Genomic DNA, 18213 nt, shown 5'->3' with positions numbered 1-18213 from the left:
AATGCAGACAAGCACACATCCAGTCTCTCTTTCACTTGGATATATTTTGCTTCCTGCTATACACCTCTTTCAAATTTTGTATTCTATTACTACTATCATTGAAAATATATTTCTATCCCAATTGTTTATGGTGGAAAAAGGACCTTGCTGCTGCTGCTATCTTATAAAATTATCTCTGGAACTTTGATTTCACTGGAACTCAGCTGCAAAAACATGCGGTGCTCACGTTAAGATGATGTGTGGAAAAGAAATGCTTAGAACTTTTTAGGATTACTTGAGTGTCTTAATCTATTGAGAATTTTTCTGTATGGTGTTGGATTTTTTTAAAAATCAAAGTAAAAACAGTGTATGAAGTCAATAAATTATATTATCAGGGAGTGCACAGTTCCCAAGAATAGAACCACACAACTTTTTCTTTTGAGGATAGGCAGCAACTGGGTGTGGTGCTAGGTGTTGACCAGCTTTACAGTCATGGGTGGCTTTGCATTGTGAAATATCACACTAGTTATAACTCCAAAAGGAGTACTGCTGGAAGTTCCCATCCTGATGGCACTGTTTACCAGATCTCATCTTCCATTGCACCTGAAGGCAGGAGGCTAGCTTATGGGCTACATGGTACATACAGCTCTGTCTTCTAACAGCTTGCCAGTGCTATCTGCACCTCAGGCAGCAGAACATGAAGTGTGGTAGGCAGAACCTGAAATACCACACCTGTGCTCTCTTCACTGAACAGCTTGTCTTGGTAAGCTTGGCTCCATCCGCTGGGTCACTTTCTTCTGGAATGTCCATAGCTTATGCCCTAGAGCTGACTTATCTCTAGTTAGTTTTTCCAGCTGAGGTGAAAGAGTTCTTCCTTCTGGATCTCTGAAAGCAATATCCATCTGGTTACCACAGAATTCAGGCCTCTCAGATCCATCTACATGATCTTCTCTCCTATGTTTATGGAAGACAGGAACCCATTTGGGAGGGCACTACTGTTCTTCTGAAAAAAAAAAAATGCCCTGAAAGGCTATGCGAGACAAAACACATCTCACAACTGCAGCCATTCTGTCACTGCATATGGAAGTTTGCCAACTTTGTAACAGCAGGCAAGAGCCACAGTGACAGGAAATCTCTCTTTGCGAGAGAAAATTAGAAAGTAATATGAAAACAGTGTTTCCTCTTTCCACATCTACTTGGTAGGCTGGAGGCAGCAAGCACATTTCCCTCCGTTTTAAAATTCAGCTTTCTTTCTATGAAGGCGAAACTCTCATTGCCTGCATCAGACTACAGTGTAGTCTGCAGGCATAGAGTGGAGAGGAGCCATTTCTACTTCCATTTGCTGAGGTTGCAACACCTGCCATGTTACCCAGGGTTGAGTTATTTAGCCAAAAGATGGGACGGCTTCTGCTGGTGGCACACTGTTGTCCCCCTGCACAATAACACACAACTGAGCAGGTGCTGGGCATGCCATCGTGCACTTAACTCTCTTCCACTACCCCCCTCACATCATGCAGCAGGGAACTGTTCTTATTTTCCCAAGAACCAGAAAGGTTGTTGTTGGGAGTTATTATAGCAATTGTGTAAGGTATTGTGTAAAATACCGTCCCAACCTTAATATCCCAGCTGTTCTTGGGTGTGGTTATGGAGGATGCTGAAAACAGCAACTTCACATCTCACCTTCCCTTTCCCCTCTCATAACATAAACCTTGAGACATTATAAATTTCTCGCCATGATGGGGACCTCTAAAGTTGGGAGCCTTTCGGCTTGTGTAAGCTCCCTCCACATTTTAGAACCACGATCTTCCATGGTCCTAAATTGAAAAGGGAACATACACAGGTAAGCAGCCTCCCAACTACAGAACATACCCCCCAAACACACCTCAGGATGGGTGATAAAGACAGTCTGGGAAGATGAAGTTAGCATGCTCATCCCAACTCTTTTTCATCAAGTGAGGGATCTAGGATGGTACTATAGTGACTCATGTGACATGACATCATTCTGCACCAGGTTTCCCTGTCTCTGCTTTGCTTGGTTGTCTGGAACTTGCAGAAGCAAATAAATGTGAAGTGAAATGACTCAGCTTTACCAGGAATATTAGAGGACATTAAGTTGTTCTTTGTAATAAGTTCTACTTCTGGGATGACAGCTGTTGTAGTCCTGTGCAGCCAGCCACAACAGAGCTCAATGGAGGGAGAAGCTAGCCAACCAGATGAGTCTCTGGGGATATTTGCCTGGAGGCAGAGTCTGTATACAAGGTTCAGTCCAGTCCTAAAGGTCAGGAATATCTCAGTTCATGTAGCCAGACTATCTGGGGTTCATAAAAAGCCAAGAAGCCAAGATCACGAGAAGCAATGGAATGACAAATGTTGTTTCCAGAAACTGACTGAGGCTGGAAACCCTGCTTAAGAAAGCTGGAGCCTGCTGGTTCTCATCAAGAGCAAGAAGACTGATTGGCAGCAGGTGAAGCCGACTCCTGGCCCATGACAAAAGTACTTTCTGATAGGTGCTTCCTGTCTGGGTGGGTGTTGCCCTAATATCCAATCTACATACAGTTCCACTATCACTAACCTGATGTGCCATTTCAATAGACTGTATTAATTTTGACCCTACTTGTTCCGAGCCTTCTAAGAATTGGCTTTAAGAATTGGCTTGTGTCTTTCCACAAAAAGATTTCCCCAAGGAATCATGTTATATTGTTATGCTGCACGACAGACATATTTCTAGTCTCTTTTGCAATGGGAAACTTACCATATTGGTTAGATATACACGTGCATGGGAACTGTTCCCTGTGTATTTTCAGTAGTATTTCAACAGTATTTTCTGAGGACTGACAAAGAGGAGGAAAGCACATAAGAAGCTCATAGGTGAAAAGGAGGCGGGGGGAGAGAAGATCTTGATGAGGAGCTTAGATGAGCTGAGAAGGTAGGAATGAAAGGTGAAAAGCGGAGACGAGCAGGAAAGGGGTCAGCTCATAAAACCATTAAGGATAATATGAGAAGCTTACATCAGATGTTAGCAGGCAACGGGGAGCCAGCAGAGATGACAATTTTGGGAATGTCAGAGCACTATCTTAATGGAGGATTATTTTCACAACAGATTAGTGGTAAAACTGAATGTTGAGGGTATCAGCTGGAGCCTGAAGAAAATGAGGTCGCAGTAATCAAGGATGAAGAGGATGATGGACTTGACAAGTTTTATATTTTTGTGGTGAGAATGAAGAGGAAATGGAAGATTTTAGAGACATTTGGGAGATAAAACCACCTGGATTTAGTGATAATATCTACCAGTATATAGGGATAAAGAGTGGAGTGACACATGAGAAGGAACAGTAGACCATGTGAGAAAATGCCTTCGAAATCTGCAATGTTGCCAAGACTTTCTTATTGCTGTGAAATCTCAGTAGCCACTGGTGGGGGGGGGGAATCCCTGATGCAGTCAAAATCTACAAAACTTTAGACTTGGGTCTAGAATATATAGAGAGAAAGAAAGAGAGTCATTTCCAAGAGTTGTGTAATTTTTTGCAAAATGGTCTCAAGGTTAATTATATATTAGGAAATGGAAGGGACAACTGTATTGCCAGAGACAGTAGAAATTTTGTGAAAAACAAAAGTAACATCTATTCACATTAGTCTCTTGCCCACTTCATTGCTATCTTTAATTTGAGACTCTGTATAGATTCTTCAGAAAGTAAGGCCAGCTCAGAGAAAATGTTTGATGGTGATTGTCCAATAAGCCCAGGCTCCAATAAACCAAATGAGTTTATATCCCATTTATCAAACAATGAGAAATACTCACTTAGCTCACAACACATGCAGAATCTGGCCTTTGCAAATTCCCGTACGAAATTACCTGATTTACACATCTCAGAATAATGTGTCAATTGGCACTTAGCTAATTGAGCTAATGTTGAAAAACAGTTGTCAGCAGTCTAAATGTATCAAAAGATGAATTTAAAACTTTGTTTTGAGAGAATATATATTTGGAAAGAATACATACATCGCAATTCATTTTACTTTGGGTTTCAAAGTAGTTTGAGGGTTGTTGTTTTTAGTGCAGATTAATGTGGAAGTAGCAAATAATGGAATCATGAGTAAGAATATAGACCAGAAAAAGAGCTGTCCATCCCTCTATGTAGCAAAGCAATCTGTTTTAGGTTGTCATCCGTTATTGTTGTTGTTAATGTTATTGCTTATAGTGCATTCAGTTATACTTTCTATCGATTTATATGTTTATCACAGGGGTTGCCAACCTTTTTGGACCAGGGGTACATTGTGAGAAAGGAAGTCAGTCGCAAAATGGCTGTCATGGAGGCATGATTTGTTTAGTTGTCTTAGTCGTGTTCAACTCTCCATGACCCCATGAACCAGAGCATGCCTTGGAAACTCTCACTTTCTTCTCAAAGCTTCTTTTTTATGTCCATGGAGTTTTCTTGGCAAAATACTGGAGTGGATTGCCAGTTCCTTCTCCAGGTGGATCACATTTAGTCAAAACTCTCGGCTATGACCTGTCAGTCTTGGGTAGCCCTGCACGGTGTAGCTCATAGCTTCTTAGAGTTATTCAAGCCCCTTCGCCACGACAAGGCAGTGATCCATGAAGGGGGGAGGCATGATAGGGTTGCCATATTTCAAGAAGTAAAAATCCCTAACTTGTTGAGTTTTTTTGTGTGATCGCCTGCCCACACCAGACCCCAATATGGAGCCAGAGCCCTCCTGCCCACTCCCGAGCCCAAGCCTGAACCCAAACTGCCGGCACACACACACACACACACACCCCTCCCAAAACTGGAGCCACCAGAGCCCGATACAGAGCCTGAGCCTGGGCTGCCCATTCCCAAGCCTGAGCCTAAACCCAAGACGCTAATGCACAAAAATTAAAACAAAAACAAAAACGGAACTACCCATGCCAGAGCCCGAAACAGAGCCAGAGCCCAGCTTGAACAGGAGCTTGAACTTAAGCTGCCCGCACACATTTTAAAAAAACAAACCCATAAACCCCCCTTTGATTAAAAGTGAAAAATTCCCCCTGGGTAGCCAGGTTGCCCTCCCCAAAGAGGCCATGTCTGGGATTTTCCTGACTTATGGCAACCCTAGCATGGCATAACAAAATGGCTGCTGGAGATAATGACATAACTTAAAGTTTCAGATATAGTTATTGCCACTTTTTCATCCGCTGTCCCCAAACAACTTCATATTTACCATGGTAGATCAGCTATGTCTTGGTGGCCCTGATTGTGCTTTTAAAGGCACAAAAAAGCCTTATTTTCCCTAATACCAATTCTAAAAAGAAGAATAAGCTTCTAGCCTATACCTACTTAGCTGGGAGCAAGCCCTATTAATCACAAAGAGGCATACTACTGAAATACCATTGCAGTTTAAGTTAACTATACAGCAAATTCTTAAATGAGTGCCTGTACATTTGAATAAAGTTAGTCTCTACTGATGGATTTGATTCAAGTCTCTACTGATTGATTTTATTCAAGGGGGACTTGCACCTCAGTTTTACAGCAGGTACTGTTAAATACCAATTAAACATGAGTTTGCAATGACATTTGTACATCCTTAATTTTGTTCACACAGGAATGAACATTGGTAGCTGTTGTCGTTAGCTTTGCAATGTAGGAAACTGCATATTTAATGAACCGAATTTCAACAACACGGTACTGAGCAAAGGGACTCATACCAAAAATAAGAGAAACAAGTCTTTATTGGATAAGGCACAGTTAGTACTGCTGAATTATAGAAATTGAAACTGTAGGCTACATAACATTTTTCATGGATATGCATCTATAGAGGAACAAGCAGGAAATTATATGTGCAGTGTCTGTGTTTACTTTGGACAAAGCAGTACAAGAGATCTTAGTTTAAAGACTGTACTGGATTTAATGTCACTTGCCTCTGAGAAGAACCTTTGATGGAATCATTTTTAAATAGAGGGTTGCAGGGGTGAAGGGGAATTGCTGAAAATTGCCTGCCACACTTTCCCTGCCTTCTATTGACAGGGGGAGGCCAATTGGACACTACTCATCATGGATTTCTGTGATCCATAATTATGACTTGTTTACATCTACAGACCTATCTTATTTGCCGTTTTTACCAGAGAAACTACACTCAATATGCTACATTCAATATGCCAGCAAGTTTGGAAAACTCAGCAGTGGCCAGAGGATTGGAGAAGATCAGTCTACATCCCAATCCCAAAGAAGGGCAGTGCCAAAGAATGCTCCAACTACCGCACAATTGCGCTCATTTCACACGCTAGCAAGGTTATGCTTAAAATTCTACAAGGCAGGCTTAAGCAGTATGTGGACCGAGAACTCCCAGAAGTGCAAGCTGGATTTTGAAGGGGCAGAGGAACCGGAGACCAAATTGCGAACATGCGCTGGATTATGGAGAAAGCTTGAGAGTTTCAGAAAAACATCTACTTCTGCTTCATTGACTACGCAAAAGCATTTGACTGTGTCGACCACAGCAAACTACGGCAAGTTCTTAAAGAAATGGGAGTGCCGGATCACCTCATTTGTCTCCTGAGAAATCTCTATGTGGGACAAGAAGCTACAGTTATAACTGGATATGGAACAACTGATTGGTTCAAAATTGGGAAAGGAGTACGACAAGGCTGTATATTGTCTCCCTGCTTATTTAACTTATATGCAGAATTCATCATGCGAAAGGCTGGACTGGATGAATCCCAAACCGGAATTAAGATTGCTGGAAAAAATATTAACAACCTCAGATATGCTGATGATACTACCTCAATGGCAGAAAGTGAGGAGGAATTAAAGAACCTTTTAATGAGGGTGAAAGAGGAGAGCGCAAAATATGGTCTGAAGCTCAACATCAAAAAAGCCAAGATCATGGCCACTGGTCCCATCACCTCCTGGCAAATAGAAGGGGAAGAAATGGAGGCAGTGAGAGATTTCACTTTTTTGGGTTCCATGATCACTGCAGATGGTGACAGTAGTCACGAAATTAGAAGACGCCTGCTTCTTCGGAGAAAAGCAATGACAAACCTATACAGCATCTTAAAAAGCAAAGACATCACCTTGCCGACAAAGGTCCGTATAGTTAAAGCTATGGTTTTCCCAGTAGTAATGTACGGAAGTGAGAGCTGGACCATAAAGAAGGCTGATCGCCGAAGAATTGATGCTTTTGAATTATGGTGCTGGAGGAAACTCTTGAGAGTCCCATGGACTGCAAGAAGATCAAACCTCTCCATTCTCAAAGAAATCAGCCCTGAGTGCTCACTAGAAGGACAGATCCTGAAGTTGAGGCTCCAATATTTGGCCACCTCATGAGAAGAGAAGACTCCCTAGAAAAGACCCTGATGTTGGGAAAGATGGAGGGCACAAGGAGAAGGGGACGACAGAGGATGAGATGGTTGGACAGTGTTCTCGAAGCTACTAACATGAGTTTGGCCAAACTGCGAGAGGCAGTGAAGGATAGGCGTGCCTGGCGTGCTCTGGTCCATGGGGTCACGAAGAGTCGGACATGACTGAACGACTGAACAACAACAAACCAGAGAAACATAACTCTTGTACCTTTCATAGTACTTTAGTAGCATAATCCTACATATGTTTGCTCAGAAGTAAATATAAGGCGTTTCGATGGGCTTACTCTTCAAGCAAGTGTACATAAGGATGTAGCATAAAGTATTTTTTAAGCTTCTACTCCAGGGGTCAGCAAACTTTTTCAGCGGGGGCCGGTCCACTGTCCCTCAGACCTTATGGGGGGCTGGACTATATTTTTTTGGGGGGGGGGGATGAGAGATGCATTTTAAATAAAAGCACACATTCTACTCATGTAAAAACATCAGGCAGGCCCCATAAATAACCCAGAGATGCATTTTAAATAAAAGGGCACATTCTACTCATGTAAAAATACGCTGAATGCCCACGGGCTGGATTTAGAAAGCGATTGGGCCAGATCCAGCCCCCAGGCCTAAGTTTGCTTACCCATGTTCTACTCCTTGATGTATTAGCCTTTTTTGTGTACAAGATGTTGGCATGGGACTGATTTTTGACAAGAGCCCCCCCCCCCCCCAGTACATCCAGTCCTGTTGAGACTATACACATGCAAGTCAGCTTGCTTGGGTCACATACCTTTAAATTTAGACAACCACAACCTAACTTGGTACTGGATTTGCAGTTTGCACAGCTGCAAATTTGTACAGTGATGCTATATCTTCTGTATTTTTTTCTAATAGTTTGTCATATTATATTTGCCATATCGACATCTACAGCTTATTGAGCTGATGTTTTCTGTGAACTATCCAAGAGGCCTCAGTATTTTCTGCACTTTTAAAAGGTCCCTTGTGTTTTATTGCTCCTTGCCCACATAAAGAGCCTCTCAACAAACATACTACTTTTCTATTTAAAGCATCATTTACCTCACCATTTCCCCCTCACTGGTTAGGTGAATAGGTGTCAGGAATATTTACCTTTAACCCTATTAACTGTGCCATTCTGACCTCTCAAACAACACAACAGTTACCCACAATTTTGGCATTGTTACACCTGCCATCATTTCCAGAAGAAACTCCAGGTTTCAGAAAGTTATAATTCAAGTTGTAAAATCTTGTAGACATTCAGCTAGAAGATCTGTTTTAAATTAAATAAGCATCTATTTATGAAAAAAGTTGTGATTTTAATAATTTCTTTTTCATACCTGTTGCTATAGCTCCCAACAAAAGAACACAGGAAATGTCAAACAGACGTACAGAGCCATATAGAAATAGTGTTAGGTGCTATTAAATTTTACTTATTAAATAATGTATCCTCTCGAGAGACAGACCTGAAGAATATGCAGCAAAAGCTTACTCCCAAGTAGCACTGCATAGGATTGTAGCTTAAAACCTATAGTCACTCAAGGGATAGTCTGTTAACAGACTGGATTCAATCTTGCACTGCTGTTTATAAAGATCCTGAAAAATACATATTTTGATTTTACAGTTCCTGAAGTCTTGCCCCGATAGCTATTTGCACTGTGATATTACATTTGAATATGTTGTTGCCATTGTTATTTATTAACAATGACAACGACTCTTATTTGTATAGTGTACAAAATTCTTCATCAGCCATCACACTTTAAAATGGTGTGGCAAACAATTTTATGTGGTATGTGCTTTCTCCAGATACTCCTATTTCCTTCCCATTGCTTTAAGGGAAAACAAGATGGTCCCAGTCCAACCGTAGCCAAGGATGGAAAACTGCTGCCCCAGGTGTGCATTGTGGCAGGAATTTCAGGGCAAAGGTATGAAGCACCGTACATGAGAATTAGCAGGAGGGCTGTCAAATGCAGCTGGGCTGGATTACCACATTTTGAAGTACGTGAAGTAATGCAAGTTATTATCTGAGAACATCTCCACCCCCATGAGACCATTAAGTCCGGAGACGGTTATTACCTAACTGCACCACTGCCTCCAAAATTATGTTCATCTAGATTTGTCCTGGCTGATAAGAGTTGAGTTTTTCATTTTTGAATTTAGTACTGAGCACTGTTCATGCTGCTTTAATTTATTCCTGCCTCTTCCCGTTTCAGCCATTTAAGAGGCCTCTTTGTGATATCAAGTAACTACAGTGAGGACCAAGTGTCAAGTTCCCATATTCTTTAAAGTATCACAAATGCTAACTTGCAAGGAAAGCATTATAAATGCAATTATATCATATTTTTAGTAGTAATGATATTATTATTAGCTGAACTATCCAAGTGTTTAAGATTAGGGATGAGCAATCTGTCAGTTTTAATTTCCCTCAGCTTCTCATTTTTCCAATCTTAAATCCAGATCTCCACACTTCCATCTCAGTTTGTGACTTATTTTACTTATTTATTTTACAAAAAGCAAAAACGCTTAATGAAAATTCATCAGCAACTTTATGCAATTTTTCCTAATTTAAACATTTTTGTAAAGCAATTTCCCCCCCTGATGTAATGCATTTTCCTATGTTATTTTCATGAACACATGCTACTTTACCCTTGTCTATGCATTTCTGTAAACATTATTTTGCTGGAGAAAAGCATTGCAGAATTCAGAGAAGTGCAGATTTCTAAGACCTGCTGTACTTCAGAAAGTGTGAGTTGGATAGGTTTGTCTTTAAACATGAACCGAATCAAATTTCCCTTCTATCCTTATTTAAGAACCTTCTTGATAGCTTGGTGGGATTTGGAGAGCATATTGTCAGTCTCGCTTTCTCAAATTGTTTGCATTTCTGTGACCTGTTTAATTCATATATTAAAGATTCTCTCATACACCTCATAAACTCAGTTCTTTGTTTTATTTCTATGTAGCTCAAGATTCTCTTACTGGAGATTAAGGGCTATGCCCAAAAGCTGGTTAGAGTGATAAACCTCTCCTAAGTTGAGCTGATTTATGCCTGTTGAAAAGAGGGTGCCATCTTTTCCCTCCTGACATTGCAAGGATCTATCCTTTCTTAAACTTGTAAAATGAAGTCTAGAAAGAATGTTGTTGTAGGACACATTCATCTGTGTTTATCATGTATTTGAGAAAGTTGCAATTAATTTTTATTCACTGGCGATAACTTTCTGTAGAAAGACTGGAAAGGTTGATGAGTACGTTGCAGATTTAAGTGATGTGCCTTGTTTATGCTGCTTCCTTGTGGGCCATTACTGTAGGATTTGAGTGGAACCATATGATTATAGTCTTAGGTTGTCATGCAAATAGACTAATTTTGTTCCATTTCCCCTTCACTTCACTGTCCTTGTCAATAGGATGGATAAATCTCACACCTTATTCTGTTTCTGATAGACTTGTAAGGCTGTCATCAGAGTGGATTAATCTTGTGCCTGTGTTATCACAAAATTCTTTCTCCTAAGAATGACTTATCATTGAATTTAAAGCCCAATATACTTTATACGCAATCTGCAGCCTTAGGCTGGTGACAAAAAATGTAATAAGAGCTAAAAATGGAACACAACTAATCCATTCTTATCAGGATATTTAAATTATAATTTCATGGTCTTCCCTCAATGCCTCATATAATCAAGGAAGAATAGGGAGAAAAATAATGTATTAGAAACTTCAGCTTCAAATGTCATTCTAAGGGGACTATTCATACACCTGGTGGTTTGATATTGTCAATGGGCACAATTTATCAAGCTCCATTACTAACAGTGGAAATTTCCAATGGAAATATTGGCTCCAATGGAAGGTGGAGCGATAAAGTTTTTATCTGGTGAAATCAGTTCAGGTAAACACTCTGCATTTGGCTGGACACCTTTCCACACCTTTATTACATAGGGTAAAGGTAAAGGACCCCTGGACAGTTAGGTCCAGTCAAAACGACTACAGAGTGTGGTGCTCGTCTTGCTTTTCAGGCCAAGGGAGCAGGCATTTGTCCACAGACAGCTTTCTGGGTCATATAATTTGCATGACTAAACTGCTTCTGGTGCAACGGGACACTGTGACGAGTGCCAGAGTGCACGGAAATGCTGTTTACCTTCCCACCACAGTGGTACCTATTTATCAACTTGTGCTGGTGTGCTTTTGAACTGCTAGGTTGGATCACATAGGAGAGTGGGTTGGCTGGATCATGAACACAAGCTGCGATTTGACCTTTGACACAAGATAATGACAAATTGCGGCATGTGATTAGCAGTTTAAACATGGGCCTATCAATGGGTTCTGAGACCCTGTGCATTGAAACGGGGAGAAAATTGTTTGCAAAATGCAAAATGCTTAATTTTCCACAAGTGCTGCCCAAGCAATTTGTTGTTTTAAAATTGCCATCTAGAAAGGCTATTATTCTTTACTACATGCATATACAATAATGTTAAAATAATGGGAATTATTTAACCTAAACTCCAAAGATGAAGAAACCAAAGTTACTGTTGTTGTTGTTGTTTTTATCCCTTTGACGTGGATCTTTGTGCAAAGTTATAAAATGGCTTGGAAATGAGAGGTTCTGTGTCATCACAATTTAAATCGTCTTAAGTGTTTGAACATGCTGCTGCAAACCTTTGAGGAAAACAAGCTCCAAATATAGATTTGAAATAAATTATTGTGCTATGGGTATCTCTTGCCATACAGAACAACATCTCTTCAGAATTCTAAATGAAATGGTTTAAAACAACTGTCCCAAAGAGTTTTTCCAAGCTATTACATTTCCCCCACATTTTGTCAGTGTGGATGCTGGCAGGAGTCTTGCCCCCAATAGCAGCCTGAAGTGGGGCAGGGGCACAGAGCTGCCCTCCCAACACCAACATTGTTACATGATGACTCAGGGCAGCACGGTGGCGAGGCTGATGCCCCTCTGTGGAGCCAATATAGTCCACACAGCTAAACTGGTCTTTAATCATAGAATCATATGATTTTGTGGACAAAGATTTGTGGCGATAGATGAGGGGCCTTCTTTTGTGGCAAGGAAGGAAGTGGAGGAGGCATCCTGCTTTCGGCCCCCCAGTCAGCTTGGCTTGGCATGAATATTTTTCTCTGCATAAAATCTCTCCCATTTTGGCTTCTTAATCACCTCTGTTGTGGTTGTTTTGTGAATTATTTTGTCACTTTTACATCTTCCTTCCTTCCTGCCTTCCTTGTTTGTTTGTCTTGTCACCCCCCTCTTCCTTCTTCCTTCATTTAAATAATAACATTTTTTTTAAAAAGCTAGGTGCGCACCCTAATGAGATGCACTGTACACACTTATAATAAGGTGAAGGTAAATGACCCTTGGACGGTTAAGTCCAGTCAAAGGCGACTATGGGGTGTGGCGCTCATCTCACTTTCAGGTCAATGGATCCGCCATTTGTCCACAGACAGCTTTCTGGATCATGTGGCCAGCATGACTAAACTGCTTATGGCACAACGGAGCACTGTGACGGAAGCCAGAGTGCACAGAAGCACTGTTTATCTTCCCACCACAGCGGTACCTATGTACTGTATCTACGTGCACTGGTATGTTTTTGAACTGTTAGGTTGGCAGAAGCTGGGGCAGAGCAATGGGAGCTCACTCCGTCACGGGGATTCAAACCGCCAACCTTCCGATCAGCAAGCCCAAGTGGCTAAGTGGTTTAGACCAGAGCACTACCCACCTCCCTATGACACCTATGACAACTGGCTCTTTACCATTGTTCGTTCCTTGCTTTTGTAGAATATGAAATCAGATGGAATAATTGCATTGAAGAAAGAGTGTGCTTTGGTTCCAGAGACCTGTAAACATACCAGCACACATTTAAAAAGAATGACCCAAACATAAAAAGTCCTTAAGATTACCAAAGAAGCTTGCAAGATGCCTGGTGTACTCCATAAAGTAATAAATATCGCACCTAAGCAGCCTAAGGATAGCCAGAAGAATACACTAGCAATCAGGCTTCTCTAAGAGTGTGACTGGAAATGCTTTCTATAATGGATGTTGAGCACAACCACTGCCCACTGAATGGTGCTTTGAGGTTTAACACACAACATTTATTGGTTTTTAAGGGTGTAACTGATATACGCTTAAGAAATACTTGACTGGTATGACAACTTTATTAATAGACACATGGCACTTAGGCTTTGCTGGAGACATAGCACAAATAGGCAGTATTTAATTTTATATGCAAATGTTAGGCCATATGGTGCTTTTTTTTCTTTTTCTTTTTAAGCTTGCCATCAGTGGAACAAAAAAGATTTTAAAAGCTATGCAGTGGCTATTCTTGGAATCCCATACATTATGCTGTATGTATGGAATAGCTCCGTGAAGTAGACATTTTTTTAAACAAAGGAAGGGTGGTACATAACGGTCGTAAATCTAAAATGGCAAGAAATAGAGCTCCTCAGTGTGTCTGTGAGCAGACAAGGAGAAACAAAGCCTCGTGGCGTAGCATAGTAGAATTGGGTTGAGTTCCAGGGTAACATTTTTGATATCTACCTTCACAGATCATCCACATAACACAGGGACAAGGGCTGTAAAATGGGTTTCCATAGTAGCAAGGACTGTACAGCTTAAATAGATACATAAATTGTGTGGTCATTACCAGTAAGGAAACCTATTTAAGGGCCCTTGTCCCTATGCTACATGGCTGATCAGTGCAGGGCAGGTATCGAAAATGTTACCCTGGGATTCAACCAAAGAGGCATACATACAATCAACAAATCTACAAGATGTGACACAAAAGGAACACGGGATGCAGAGGCAAGAGGAAAACGAGCAGACTCAGGCAGCAAGTCTCACATTGCAGATTTCAGGTAAGGCATGAGGGAAAGCACTAAGCTTTGGCATGCTTGGTGGGATTAGGCAATGAGCTCTGAGGAAAAGAAGGCCAGGGAGACCCTAAGACCAAAACTTCAGCTAGGTGGCCTGCTTCAATCCTTTCTTAAAGACCAACCAGATCCATTATCTTGTTACAAGGCCATTTGGTTCCTAGGTACAGTGTGAGAAAAAGAGAACAGGGTGAAAGAAACAATTATCAGTATCTTACCTTTCAATAAAAGTACTTCCCTTGCAAACTCACCTGTGGAGATGGAATCCTTTGATGTAGACTTGTTCCTCCACAAACCAGGAATAACATATTCACAACTCCCAAACTAACTCTCTGTTGTTGTTGTTGGGGTTTTTTTTTTTGGGGGGGGGATCTCTTTTTGTGAACTAAGACCTTTTACCAGATCCCACCACATGAGGAAAAGAAGGGCTGCCCTGCTTTTTGCATGTAGAAACCCACAGAATGCCACTGCACGAATGTCTTAGAAGCATTTCATGGAAACAGGCGGGGTGAATTTGCAGTTCTTTTCCACACTGAGAAATAAAATGGACACCGTTGTATTGTATGGATATCACTGTTGTATGTGTATATCTTATTGCACAGGTGGATCTGTGTAACTACGTGCATCTTAATGCAGATGCAAATGTGTATCCATATCAAAATACCACACATGGCCTTAGACATCTGGCATGCCCTTTCATGCAGAGGTATTTCCAGATTGAACCCTTTATCTACTAAAAACAGAGGTTGCTGGCACTTAACATTGTCCTTATATTTATTCATTTCTTAAGGGTTATGCTTCTTCTACCATTTAACATTTATATTGCACACACAGGCACACGCACTCACACACACAAGTGCTAATATGTTCTATCTTGGCAAGAATTACAGCAAACAAACGTTTCCTTTAAAAGTTGTTATCTTTGTCAGACACGAGGGAACCAAGTGCATGGGATTTGAAATGGGGAGAAATGAAATGAAGTGATATGAGGTAAAAAATATATAAAAAGTGGCTAAGGACTCCAGCCTTCTCTCAACACTCACTTTATGTATTCTTTCCATGCTATACAAAATATGACTTTCACACAAAAGCCTACAGATGTTCATTTGCGTGTTTCTTGCGGTTTCTATTGGAAACGGCTAGATTTCACAGAGGGATGGAGACCCGGTACTTATATTTTGTAATCATTATGCAAAAAACTCTTATGGATCTTTCTGAACATTTTCCTGTATATACAAAATTGGCAAAAACTATTCACTGTAAGTGAAAGTGCACATAGCCACTTGGAAGTCTGGTCAATATTGCCAAGGCTTGAGAAGAATTCTACCACATATTTATCTGTGTGGTATTTCTTTGTTTGCTTATTCATTCATTCTGACATTTGTATGCCATCTTTGAAGGCAGAGCCCCCCAAAGTGGTTCACATAGAACAATAAAACAGAAAAAGATTATTTTGGATATATATATAAAACCATTATCCAAATATAAAACCAATGACACTCAATTAAAACCATATAAAGCCTAATACACACAAAAAGCTAATGGCCAAAAGTCCTCATTGATCTTCAATTCTTCTTTTGCTTACAGATCACAGGAAGTTTTCATAAATAGCTCCATTAATCATATTGCTCTCATGCTTTGAATAAGCAGATTTTTTCCTAACAGAGGGAAGAGCAGAAAAATGTTAATACTTAGTATCAAAAACTGTTTTTGAGATTTTTCCGAACAGCATCTATTCACTTTTACAAAGTGGTCACACAGACTTCTGGTTCCTTTTGGGTAAACTGGACGTTCATATTTAGTTTCTAGTAGGTTTTTACCACATTAGTTCAAAACTGTAGAACTATTTGTTCCACAGTGGTTGTGTGGGGAGGCTGTCCAGGTGCCCAGCTGCAGCCAGTGTGGTGTAGTGGTTAAGAACAGTAGACTCGTAATCTGGTGAACTGGGTTCACATCTCCACTCCTCCACATGCAGCTGCTGGGTGACCTTGGGCTAGTCACACTTCTTTGAAGTCTCTCAGCCCCACTCACCTCACAGAGTGTTTGTTGTGGGGGAGGAAGGGAAAGGAGAATGTTAGCTGCTTTGAGACTCCTTCAGGTAGTGATAATGCGGGATATCAAATCTAAATCTTCTTCTTCTTCTTCCCTGGAAGGCCTCTCTATACCAGGCCCCACCCCAGGCCCCACCCCATGAGAGGTTGTGTTCCACACCTGCCTTGAGGGCTTTTGCCTGGCTGGAAAAGAACTTTGAACACCCAGGTGTCAAAAAAGGTTATTTATGTAAGCTATTACTGCGGCCTGTGTTTTGTTAGCCCCCAAATGGAAAACGAGTGAGGTCCCTACTAAAGAAAAATGGCAACTTAAGCTGACAGAATATGTGCAGCTTGCAGACTTAACATATAGAATAAGAGAACAAGACGAACATATGTTTAGAGAAGATTGGAAAACGTTGATTGAATACATGGGGGGGGGAATTATGTACACTTGAAAATGTTGGCAGCTCTAAGATAAATTCAACAGTGTAATTAATTAAGTAAATAAATAAATAAGTTTTGATGGATGTAATAATGGAATACTGAATGGTTTAGTTTTTGTAAAATATGCAGGGTTTTATGATATGAGAAAGGGACCATGGAAAGAGAAGAAGGGAAGTCATTGACATTTTAAGGATGTTTAAATGAGTATTTTAAATTGTAATACAGAAAATTTAATAAAAATTATATGTGTGTGTATGTATGTATATATATATATATATATATATATATATATATATATATATATATATATGGAAAATAACTTTGAACAGTTACAGTGCTTCTGGGTTGCCTGGATGGAGACAAGAAGAGGATTCTAGAAACCACTGACTGTTGCATGGCTGGATTATAGCTTATTGTACCTGTTGCTCCACCCCACCTTGCTTCTGGCCGTGTCCACCACTATGTATGTGGCCCAGGTGAAGGTGCTCAGAAGGAAATGTGCCCTCAGGCTGAAAAAGGTCCCCTACCACTGCCACAAGCAAAGTGTTTTCCTTTTCCTTTTTTAAGTCTAAAAGGCGGGGGGAGGTAGAAGTGATTTGGGTCTCACAGCAAAACCCTTGGGCATTGCTTTCCCCTCTGCAAGCCACTCATTTAAAATGTCCTTGATTGAAACAATGTGCTTAACTATCAAGAGAGGTCCTCATAAGACCATGAAGTATAGAGTCTAGGATTCCTGTGCACAATGGAATGTAAAGTAAAATGACAATAAACTGTATTGTGGGGGTTCTTATGAAACGTCTTAGCAGTCAATTTTAAAGGCACAAAACATGTCAGCTGAAGCACAGAGGGTATAAATTTTGCCAATTAATTAACTTGATACAATATGTTTCCCATAGAGAGGTTGATGCCACTGTCTATATTTCAAGCGCTAGGCATATTATGTATATAGAAGCTAGTGAGTTTTATCGCAAATGTTTCCATAAATGATGTCCCACTAGGCAACAATGCAGAACCACAAGCGAATGCTTATGTCTGTTGTCTGAAATGCAGCAAATAGCAGAGTTATGGCAAGTGTGACACCTGAGAGCAAAATTGAAATTTATAGAATGCATATGGCAGAATTTCACATTTCTTTTTCATTTACTGATAAGACAACGTGACAGATGTCTTAAAATGAAAACAGATGAAATGAATTTCCACATGGAAATTCTGCCAACTTTCATTTCCCCCCCAGGTTCCTAGGATCTATTCCCACATGGACAGCTAGAATTTGAAAACTCTGTAATACTCCTCAGCATTTTTCCATTGGAGAATGAGACAAAACACTGAATGTTACAAAGCAGTTAAAAAGATAAGCTTCCTCATAACTGTTCCAAGATCTTTCTGATTTACTTAAGAAGGGTTGGGATGTTGGAACTCTTCAAAGCTGTGCTCCTTGTAGTTTGTCCCCGATGAAACTCACAAAAATGGCTAAAGCATGCAATATAATGAAAACCTTACTATGATTTGTTTTAACTCTGCTGAGGTAAGACTTAGGTGAATCAAATTAACTACCAGGCACCA

This window comes from Lacerta agilis, chromosome 6 (genome assembly GCF_009819535.1).
Source record: "Lacerta agilis isolate rLacAgi1 chromosome 6, rLacAgi1.pri, whole genome shotgun sequence".
Taxonomy (NCBI): domain Eukaryota; kingdom Metazoa; phylum Chordata; class Lepidosauria; order Squamata; family Lacertidae; genus Lacerta; species Lacerta agilis.
The sequence above is the reverse complement of the archived record's forward strand: the minus strand, read 5'-3'. Positions refer to the sequence as shown.